The sequence below is a fragment of the Macaca thibetana genome, chromosome 1 (genome assembly GCF_024542745.1).
Source record: "Macaca thibetana thibetana isolate TM-01 chromosome 1, ASM2454274v1, whole genome shotgun sequence".
In the NCBI taxonomy this organism is placed as follows: Eukaryota; Metazoa; Chordata; class Mammalia; order Primates; family Cercopithecidae; genus Macaca; species Macaca thibetana.
Genome location: NC_065578.1, coordinates 152937809 through 152950203, shown reverse-complemented (window position 1 = coordinate 152950203; position 12395 = coordinate 152937809).

Below are 12395 nucleotides of genomic sequence, written 5' to 3'. Positions count from 1 at the left end.
TCCCCATCCCCACTTAATTTTTATTACTTTCAAAAAGTTTTAAGGTAAATTTTTTATACTTTCATGTACCTTAGATTGAAATCCACAAATGTTACCTTGCACAATATTGACAAACAGATGCACCTTTGTAACCCTCACCTCTATTATAGACCATTTTCATCTACCAAGAATGTTTCATTATATTATTTCCTAGTCGTTTGCACCCAAAGGCAATCATGGGTCCATGTATTCATTTAGATTAACTTTGCTTATTCTAGAACTTCAAATAAATGGAAACATATGTACTCTTTGTTCCCAGCTTCTTTTGCTAAGCATAGGATCTTTAGATTCATCCATGTTGTTGCATTTACCAATACTTCATTCCTTTATATGGCTGAGTTTCATTGTGTGTGTATACCACAATTTGTTTTCCATTCTCCTTGTCCCAGTTTTCTATTGCTGCACCACAAACTATCCCAAACTAAGTGGCTTTGAAAAACTGGCAATCATATATTTTGCTCATGAATCAGCACTTTGTGCATGGCATAGCAGGGGCAGCTTTTCTCCGTTCTGCATGTCACCCCCAGGGTGGCACAAAGGCTGAAGGTGACTTGATGGTCAGAGACAGGAATCATCCAAAGACTCACTCATGTACCTGGTGGTGGATGCTGGCTGTCATCTGGAACCTTAGCTGGAGCCTCTGCACATGGCTGCTTGCATTCCTCACAGTCTGGAAGCTGGGCTCCAAGAATAAGATCTCAAGAGAGCAAGGCAATTGTAGGTGGCATTTTTATGACCTATCTTCAGAAGCCACAAAGCATCACTTTCTTTGTACTCTATTCGCCAACACAGTCACAGAGTTCTATCCAGGTTCAGAGGAATAGAGCAGAGACTCCACGACTTGGTGAGAGGGTTGCCAATGTCACATTCTAAGAACACATGGGATAACACATGTTGTTGTGGCCATCTTTGGATAACGCTGTCTGCCATAGTCTCCCTTCTGGCCACAAGAGTTCACATCTTTCCCACATACAAAATACACTCAACTCTCTCTTCCAAGAGCCCTAAGTCACTTACCATTATGGTAATAGCACACAGTCCAGGATCTCCTCATGTCATTTAGGTCTGAGTATGGATGAGACTCCTTGGGAGCAGCTTCTGCATTCAGTTCCTTCAGTAGCATTCTGAAGAGTTGTGAACCAAAGAGAGAAGTTACATGCTTGAGACACACCCAACAGACAACAGGGGAACAGGCAGAGGATAACCACTGTAAACCCTACTGCTCAAAAACATGTCCACTCCCTGGGATTTCTTCCTTTTGATAAAATGTAGCTCATGTTTGCAACTAATACATTTTATCAGACTACTCTCTGCTGCAGAAGTTTGTGGATCCAATGAACTCTATTATTTTTGTACTGTCTTTGTTCCTTTCAGTCCAGGCAATCTACTTTTTCTTTAAAACTTGTGAGCTTTATGTGTATTAATTTCCAATCCACCCTATTAGAGAAAAGCCATACCCACAATCTCTTCAAGAGAAGCCCTACTCTACCTAGAAATATCTATGAGATTGCTATGGGACAACTCTTTTAAAATCTTTAGATGCCCCATTGTTTAGCAGGGAAGATCTGTGAGGCATTTCCTTAAGATCCTTAGAAGAACTTCTGTCTATCTGAAAAGGCATATAAAATACCACCTTATGGCCAGGCACAGTGGCTCACGCCTGTAATCCCAGTACTTTCGGAGGCCAAGGCAGATGGATGGCTTGAGCCCAGGAGTTCAAGACCAGCCTTGGCAACAGTGAGACCCCGTCTCTACAAAAAAAATTTTTTTAATTAGCTGGTCCTGGTGACATGCAACTATAGTCTCAGCTACTTCCTTGAGCCTGGGAGGCTGAGGCTACAGTGAACCATAGTTGTACCACTGCACTCCAGCCTGGGCAACAGAGTGAGACATTGTCTCAAAAAACAACAACAACAACAAAAAAAAAAAACCAAAAAACCCACATTTTTTAACACCACTTTAAGTCTTTCTGAGGTCTTAACAAAAGGATTTCCAGTCATGCCCTTGGCTTATATGTGGACATATTTCTGCAACACCATTGATTTGCTATAAGCCATTTCTTAACTCAGGCATCATTTACCATCTGGAGAGGCTGGAAATGAGAAACCATGTAATTTTCGTACCCAGCAAGTCCTGGCTCCTTATATTTAACTGTCCGTTCTCTTATCTCTCTTCTAATGCATTGCCAGTGAGAAGTCAGGTGACATTTTCAATATTCTACCTGAAAATCTTCTTAACTAGATTATTGTCTGCATTCAGGACATTGCCTCTTTTCCATATTACTGCAGGGGACTTCAGGGACAATTCTCCACCACTATAAAATGAAGGTCTCTTTCCCCTGCAGCTTCCAATAACATTTTCCTTACTTTCTCTTTGGTACTCACTGACATCCTCCTCAAGATCCTTTAAGCCCCTGCTAACACCTTGTCTCCTCAAGGCGCTTCCAACTTCACCTACTATCCAGTCCCAAAGCCAATGCCACATGTTTTAGGTTTTTGTTTTGGCATTACCCCATCTCCAGGTACCAAAATCTGTTCCAGTTCTCTGTTTCTGAGTGACAAATCACCCCACACTTAATGGCTTAAAACACCAAGTCATTTATTTTACTCACGAATCTGCAATTGGGCAGAGCTTGACAGAGACACCTCATCTCTGCTCAATGCAGCATCAACTGAAATAATTCACAGGCTGGAAATGACTCCACAGTTAGGCTTTGAAGTCATCGGAAGGCTCACTTACCTGTCTGGGAGTCAACAAAGGTTGCCATCTGGGACACCGAGGCATGAACTCTCCTGGTTAGTCTCCTTGCAGCACAGTGCTGGATTCCAGGAACAAGCATCCCAAAAGAATAAGACAGAAGTGTGTGGCATCTGTACGACCCAGCCTCGTAAGTCTCATAGTGAAGCTTCCTCCATTCTTGGTTGATTGACACAGTCACAAAGATCTGCCTAAGTACAAGTAGAGGGAATATAGGAGACGTGATATAAGGTGGTGGCCATCTTAGAGAAATGAAATCTGCCATAGTCCTGTTGCTATTACTTAGGTTTAACCTGTATCTTATTTATAAGTCTACATTCCAAACCTGTATCTTATTTATAAGTCTAGATTCCAAACAATGTTTTTATATTTCTGATGATAAAACCCATTTTTAAGGTGCCATGATTGACTTGATTATTCATGATTATTCATGATTGAGATATTGAGAACGCATGGAGGCTTTCAATTCCAAAAGAGTTTTTAAAATCAACAGAACCATCATCATTGCAAGTACTGTTTGAATCTATGTGCAATTCTAATTATCAGCCCTTTATCACAGATGATTTATACTTGTAGTTGAATGCATTGCACACTCTGACTGTAAACTACAACCATTAGATTATCACTATCAAGGAGAATTAAATTTAGCTGGCAAAAGATAGACTAATTTCTCAAGCTCTTCAACACCTGACAACAATCTTATAAAATATTATGAGACCTTTGGTATTGTCAATTATTAACATGCCTGATTCTTCTTTTCCCACTAGCACATTTCTATGAAGAAAATTAACTCCTATATATTTTTTGTGAATATAACTTAAGGGCATATAGCAATCTAATTGTATGCCTAATTATTTCAAGTTATCTTTTAAAAGTTGGTCCTAAGGATCTCTTTTGCTAAACCCTGTATCCAAAGGAGGCCAGAATTGACACAGACTTTTAAGAAAACCCCTAGGCCACGTGCAGTGACTCATTCCTGTAATCCCAGCACTTTGGGAGGCCGAGGCAGGCAGATCACTTGAACTCAGGAGTTCAAGACCAACCTGGGAAACATGGGAAAATCCCATCTCTACCAAAACTACAAAACTTAGCCCAGCGTGATGGTGCATGCCTATGGTCCCAGCTACTAAGGAGGCTGAGATGGGAGAATCATTTTAGCCCAGGAAGTTGAGACTTCAGTGATCCAGGATCGCACCACTGCACTCCAGCCTGGGTGACATAGTGAGATCCTGTCTCAAAAAAACAAACAACGAAATCCCCTGAGAAATATTTAATATATAATCTTCCCTGCTATATTTGAGACACTCAATTGTACCCAATTGTATCAGGAATATTCCATAGATATGGAAAGATGTTTCTTTTGAAATCTTCTAACTATAAATAAACTATCAATTACTGAGTATATACATTCTTGTCACACCACTGCCCCACTACCGCCATTTATAGGGGGAAAGGCAAAAAAGAAAAACAAAAAAACCCCCAAAAAACCATATATATATATATAAATGTCAGTCATGATCATTTAATCTCATTGGTTGGGACCAGTTGGAAAAGAATAATCTTATTTGCTAAGAGTGCATGGCACAAGGCTTTAGAATAAAAATGAGCACAGGGAGGTAAATACCCAGGCAGCTTGCACTCAGCCTGAATCGGGCTTTTGACTTCAATGTAAGAGAAGGAGAGTGAGTCACTAAAAACCTTCCCACTCAAAGGTGATTTCTAAGTGATGAGTTATGTATTAGTGATAAAATAGCAGGTTTTACTTAGATGTCTCTTTACATGCTTACTATATAGGTATAACATTTTAAATCATGTCAGTAACAGGTTCAACTTTTAAAATAGATATTAAAAGAAAAATTGCACAATTGCATGTCAAATAAACATGCCTAGAATGACAGCCTTCGGCTGGAACCATGTGGCCATTATCAGGGCCTCACCACCATCCAGTGTCACTGTACTCCAATTACAGAAGGAAGGAAACATGACATTTTGAATACTGCATTTGCAAATATAATCATAGTAAGATTCATAGATAGCTCTTTTTTTAGAAAATAGTTTAAGTATGATTTTAAAGAAAAAAATGGCAGAAGAATTTTTTCCTATTTATATCACGTGAGGCATCCTCAGCCTCCCCTCCTAGCTTTATTAGCTTTATCTTGGGTTTGTTTGTTTGTTTTTTGTTTTTGAGATGGAGTCTCATTCTGTCACCAAGGCTGGAGTGCAGTGGCACAATCTCGGCTCACTGCAACCTCTGCCTCCTGGGTTCAAGCCATTCTTTTGCCTCAGCCTCCTGAGTAGCTGGGATTACAGGCGTGGGCCACCACACCTGGCTAATTTTTGTATTTTTATTAGAGACAGGATTTTGCCATGTTGCCCAGGCTGGTCTCGAACTCCTGACCTCAGGTGATCCACCCACCTCAGCCTCCCAAAGTGCTGGGATTACAGGAGTGAGCCACCACTCCTGGCCTTCCCTCCTAGCTTTAAACATTAACCTATTCTTCAAAGTCAAATGCTCTTCTCTTGTCATTGAACTTTAGTTGACTCTATTTTGTTATTGGGAACATTTTCTAGTTAAGAAACATTCTTTCACAGGGTATAAATTTTCAGTAGTCCATAGGAAATCTTAAAAGGTGAAAATGGACTTGATTATTCATATTATTCAAAGATTTTAGTCTTTTTTCTTGGAATCCATGAATGGATGGCCATCTGGCCTTCTCGTTCCCACTACAAACACAATCACTTTTTTCCCAGTAAAGTTATGCTGATTCCCTCTTAATTTTGATTTTTTTCTAAATGGATCTTTCTTTGACAGCCACAGAGTGAAATGACTTGAAGGGGAAATTTCTCCATATGGTAGTATTAAAATAAAATGCCTGCCAAATTGGATTGATTGGAGGAGCTCTGAATGCAGCAATATTAATATTAAGTGAAAACTGCATATTTCATAAAAACCTTTGGGTGAAGCAATACATGAGTTACAGAGCTATATTTCAAGATGTCAAATGGTAGTTCATGGTATGAAAATAAAATACTAACTAAAGTAATGCCAGGTGCAATAGAAATGAGAGAAATGTGCCTAGGTCTTGAGGTACAAAACAGACAAAACTATCATTTGGATAGTACAAGATCTTTAGTCTTTTTCTTGAAACCCATTAGTGGATAGTCATCATTGCCTTCTCATTGCCACTATATACATGCTTTGTTCTCAATAAAGCTATTTCTGATTCTCTCTTTGAATTTGATTTTGTTGTTGATAGAAACAGAGTGAAATGTCTCAAATAGCATTTGGGAAGTTGGGGGGTGAATGAAGAGAAAGGAAAAGGACTCATGCTTCCCTGTTCTCATATTGGTGGTTCTCAAACTTCCAGATGTTTAGGAATTATCTGGGGAGGGAAGCATAGTACAAATACATATTTTTCAGGCCTTATCCTCACAGATGCATTCTAAGGCACCCCAAATATCAATTAGATTTACCCCTATGGCCCACTGAGTAACTCATGACTGGATATATATATCAGTTTTTCTCAACATTACAGAAATACCCCTGGTTCCCTCCTCTGAAAATGCCACTCTACATGTTTCTTCTGAAATAACCTACACTTGGGGCCAAATACCAATGTCACGTAGAAACTTAAGGTGCAGAATCTACTCTAAAACATCTTCAGACTTCGAATGAATGTGTGGCCCTGGAGGTCTAAAAACTGTTATGTTGGCTGAATGCAGTGTCACACCTGTAATCCCAGCACTTTGGGAGACCAAGGCAGGTGGATCACCTGAGGTTGGGAGTTCAAGACCAGCCTGACCAACACGGAGAAACCCCGTCTCTACTAAAAATACAAGAAAATTGGCCAGGCATGGTGGCACATGCCTATAATCCCAGCTACTTTCCAGAGGCTGAGGCAGGAGAATCCCTTGAACCCAGAAGGCAGAGGTTGCGGTGAGCCGAGGTCATACCATTGCACTCTAGCCTGGGCAACAAGAGCAAAACTCCATCTCAAAAAACAAACAAACAAAAACAAAACAAAAAAAAACTGTTGTATGGCTTTAATGTTTATTACAACCCCAAATATATTTAGTATGCATTGACTATTGTTTAAAAGTTGCTTCAGTAATTCCTGTGTTCATTGAATATAGTTGGATAACAAGACATTTTATTTGCACAGGAACTTCTCTTTACCCTTGGCATTGCTAGAATTTGCTTTGGGCTGAGTTGAAGTTCAGAGATTCTAAAGTGTGGGTTCAGTCAGTTTAACTTCCATTGTATCATTTTGCATCTACTCATTTGCAAATGGACTGAAGAGACCCCCTTTAACAGAAGAAGGGGTGAGAATATGATTCTACCATCCAGTGAGGTTTAACAAAATAACATTTCTGATGAACTGGAATAGGATCAAACCAAGTCTAGATCCCAGGATATGGCAACAAGATCCCTAAGACGGAAGAGGGAAGATTGAATTATTTACTGATAAATAATAAACACTTCCAAACTAAGTGGCTTAAAACGAAAACAATAATTTATTTTGCTCATTAATCTGTGAGTCAGGAATCGAGATAGGTGAGAAGAGAACAGCTTACCCATGCTCTGTGATATCTGGGGTCTCAGATGGGATGGTCTCAACATTTCAATGCTGGAACACCTGAAGCTACCCAGCCACCCCAAACCCTTCTCTCTCACACACAGCCTATCTACATGGCTAGCTTGAGCATCCTCAAAACATGGCAGTCTTACCATTGTCAGACATTTTGTATGGCAGTCAGGGCTCTAAGAATGAGTGCTCTATGAGGCCTGGGTGAAAGCTGCAAGCCTCTTATGACCTAGCCTCAGAAATCCAGAACATCAATTCTGCCACATCCTATTGGTCAAATATGTCATTAAGACCAGCCAGATTCAAGGGAAAGAAAATTAGACTCCACCTATCAGGGGGAGGAATAGCAACAAATTTGCAGCCATCTTCAGTCTTTCTTTCTTTGTCCTTCCTTCCAGTTCAATCTCTGCCCACCAATAATTTACATTCATCCTACATGCAAAATACACATACCCCCTCCCAAGGCTCCCAAAAGTCTCATCCCATTTCAGCACTAGTCCAAAGGCCAGCATCTCATTATGTAAATTGGGATGAGGTTTCTCAATGTAGTTCCTTGAGGAGAATTCCTCTTGATCTGAAGACCATGAAATGAAGATGTAAGTTATCTTCCTTGTCTATAAACCCAATATCCAGTAGTGACACAGGCATAGGGTTACTGCAGTCAACACAGTCATTCAAAAAAGAGGAGGACAGAATCAAAGGTTCAGAGCAGCCACTAGTCTATAATAGTTATGAAACCCAACCAGACCCATATCAATAGTTCCTTTGCTCTGAAGCCATTTCTTACCTTGATAATATTTTTCTGAAAGAGATGGAGGTAAGGACTTTTATTTTCAAAAGCAACAATTTCTTTATTCTTAATATATCCTATAAATTCTCAAAAAGTGAACAGTTCCATCTTTAATTTTTTCCTCACTTCCCGTATTTTATTGTAGAAATAATAAAATTATTAGAAAAAGCTAAGTAGCACTTTCAGCATTCTGCCTGAAAATCTGTTTAGCAAGATCCTCAAGATCTTTCTTTACCTCATTACTCCAAGCAACAATTTGGCTAACTGTTCTGCTAGGACATATCTCACATGCCTGTCAGGCCTCTGAGCCCAAGCTAAGCCATCAAATCCCCTGTGACCTGCACATATACATCCAGATGGCCTGAAACAATCGAAGATCAAAAAAGAAGTGAAAACAGCCTTAACTGATGACATTCCACCATTGTGATCTCTTCCTGTCCCACCCTAACTGACACATATATTCTCCCCTGCCCTTAAGAAGGTACTTTGTACGCCTATCCCAAACCTATAAGAACTAATGATAATCCCACCACCCTTTGCTGACTCTCTTTTTGGACTCAGCCGGCCAGCACCCAGGTGAAATAAACAGCCTTGTTGCTCACACAAAGCCTGTTTGTTGGTCTCTTCAAATAGACGTCTGTGACAATACCCTTTCTTCCAGCCTCTATTTCTTCACTGTCCTGTAAGGCATCACTCATAAGGCCATTACAGATTTCACATACAGTCTTCTTAAGGCCCAGTTTCCACCTGCTACCTAGTCCCCAAACCAATATCATATGTTTTAAATTTTCTTAAGGTAGCACCCCACTCTTGGCACCAAATTCTGTTCCAGTTATCTACCCTGTGTAAATAACTACTCAAAACAACTTTTTTTTTTTTCTCACAAATCCATGAATCTGGAATTCAGGCATTGCACAATGGAGACAGTTCACCTTTGCCCCGTAATGTCTGGGGCCTCAACTGTTATGACTTGAATGACTTGGTGCTAGAACAGGAAATTAGCTATATTGAGGTTTCTAATAGTATGGTCCTTATTGGGGGAGCCCACCCCCAATATTTCAACATAGGTTCTTTCTATTTTCCATAAGCGTCAGCCAGCTGAGAAATAAAGAGAAAGAGTACCAAGAGAGGACTTTTACAGGTGGGCTGTCAGGGGTGACATCACATATCAGTAGGACTGTGATGCCTGCCTGAGTCTCAGACAGCAAATTTTTATTAAGGGTTTCAAAAGGGGAGGGGGTGTAAAACAGGGAGTAGGTACAAAGATCACATGCTTCAAAGGGCAAAAAGCAGAACAAAGATCACATGCTTCTGAGGGAACAGAACAAAAGGCAAAACAGAACTACTGATAAGGGTCTATGTTCAGTTGTGCACGTATTGTCTTGAAAAACATCTTTGAAAACAGAAAACAGGGTCTGAGAGCAGAGAACCGGTCTGGCCACAAATTTACCAGGGCAGAGTTTTCCCCCACCCTAATAAGCCTGAGGGTACTGCAGGAGACCAGGGCGTATCTCAGTCCTTATCTCAACCGCATAAGACAGACACTCCCAGAGCGGCCATTTATAGACCTACCCCCAGGAATGCATTCCTTTCCCAGGGTATTAATTATTAATATTCCTTGCTAGGAAAAGAATTTAGTGATATCTCTCCTACTTGCATGTCCATTTATAGGCTCTCTGCAAGAAGAAAAATATGGCTCTTTTTGCCCAACCATGCAGGCAGTAAGACCTTATGGTTGTCTTCCCTTGTTCCCTAAAAATCGCTGTTATTCTGTTCTTTTTCAAGGTGCACTAATTTCATATTGTTCAAGCACACATGTTTTACAATCAATTTGTACAGTTAACTCAATTATCACAGTGATCCTGAGGTGATATACATTCTCAGCTTATGAAGATAACAGGATTAAGAGATTAAAGTAAAGACAGGCATAAGAAATTATAAAAGTATTATTTGGGAACTGGTAAATGTCCATGAAATTTTCATAATTCATGTTCCCCCACCATGGCTCCAGCCAGTCCTTCCATTTGGGGTCCCTGACTTCCCACAACAGGTCCTCAAGGTTGTTAGACTTTAAATTGGTAGCTCAGAGCTCCAAGAATGAGTGTAACCAGGGGCCTGGGCAGAAGCTGCAAAACTTCTTATAATTTAGCTTCAGAAGTCCTAGACTGTCACTTCTGCCACATTCTATTTGTCGGGCAAGTTACCATAGCCGGCCCAGATTCAAAGGGAGTAAAATTAGACTTCATCTCTTAATGAGAGAAGTAGCAAAGAATTTGCAACCATCTTTAATTGATCATAAAGGGTATTGTAGATAGCAAGAATTAGTTTGCTCCACATCCATTTCAACTTCATTTTATTACTGCAGAGGTTAGAAAGGTTCTTTTAACCTAAAGCTTCTTTAATCTAAAGCTAAAAGCTTTATTTCTTCCACTCTCTTGCAGTTGGGTTTAGAGGTGTGAACCAACTTTAGTAAGTGGAGAGACAAGGCATGGGCCTCTCCTTTTCTGGTATACAATATTGCAGAGAGAGACAGAGGTTATACAGTTTGCATCTAAAACAGCAGTATGCTATTTTAGTGCTATGCAGTGGTAGGCAGAATTCTAAGATGACCTCTAAGATCCCCTTTCCCTTACACACCATATCCCAGTTATTGAATAAGACACTAATCTAGGTGCTGCTGTGAAGAGTTTTGCAGAAGCAATTGAAGTCCTTCTTCAGTTGCCTTTAAGTTATGGATATTATCCTGTGTGAGCCTGACATGATAATCAAGTGAGTCCCTAAAAGAAGTCAAAGAGACACTCTCCTGCTGACCTTGAAGGAACAAACTGCCTTGTTGTGACAGAGAATGGCAGGCAGCCTCTAGAGCTGAGAACAGCTCAGGTTGACGGCCAATAATCAAGCAGGAACCTTGATCCTACAACTGCAAGGAGTTGAACTCTGCCAACAGCCAGGGAGCTTGGAAGAGGACCTCAAGCCTCAGACGAGATTATTGTCCCAGATGACACCTTGATTTCAGCCTGGCGAGACCCTGACCAGAGAACCCAGTTGATCTGTGCCTTGACTTCTGATCTGCAGAACTGTAAGAAAACAAATGGCTGTTGTTTTAAGCCACTAAGTTTGTGATACTTTGCTAAATAGTGTTTTAGTCTGTTCAAGCTACTATAACAAAATATCTTAGCCTGGGTAACTTATAGACAACAGAAATTTATTTCTCACCGTTCTGGAGACTGGGAAATCCAAATCAAGGTACTGGGGACATTTGGTGAGCGCCTGTGTCCTCAAGGATGGCAACTTCTCACTGCATCCTTACATGGTAGAAGGAGCCAACTAGCTCTCTGGGGTCTCTTTTATAAGGGCACTAGTCCCATTCATGCAGGGAGAGCCTTCATGAGCTAATCACCTCCCAGAAGCCTTCTCATACTATCACATTGAGGATAAAGTTTCAATATATAAATTTTGAAGAGATTAAAAACATTCAGACCATAGTAAATAGCAATAGAAAACTAATACAGGCAGCATTGCAGTTTGGCTGGTAGCTTCTTGATTGTCACAATGCAGAGTGATTCTAGAGTCAAAAAATGTAGCACAAAAGATTCCTGATTCTACAATTTCTAGACCAGGGCAGAGGCTGGTGGTCCAATGGCAGCAAGTTTGTGGTGGATTTAGTAGTCATTCCTAAACTAGCCTAGAGTTTTTTTCAAGCACTCAATAGCAACAGTAAGTTCTGTTTTCTGCATTTGACTAGTAGAGTTTTGTTTGAACCCACAAGGCAGACTCAGCTCCTAGACCTAAAGTTTAATGGAAGGGCTTTGTTTCCTACAGCTGGCAAAGGAATTCATCCCAAACCAATTTTGCTTGATGCTTGATCCCATCTTGGGGCAAATGTATCTATGTAATTATGAACTGAAAGATCTGTATCATTAAAGACTTATTCTTCAGCACAGAAGCCACTTTGCTGTAGGAAACTGTCTCAGAATAACAAAACAGAGAGTATTCTAGTTTTCATCACATCAGCTATTGATGACCACGTGATCAATGAATTCAATGACGCAAAGACATTGACAGGGTTCTACTGAATTTGGCCAATAACCAATGATCTTGGAAGAGGGCATCAGGTAAGTAATATGGATAAAGTTAAACTTCCAGAAGGACCCAGTCATTCTCCCTCTACATACAGATAAGTACAAGTTGCAGATACATATATATATACATTTACTCTTTTT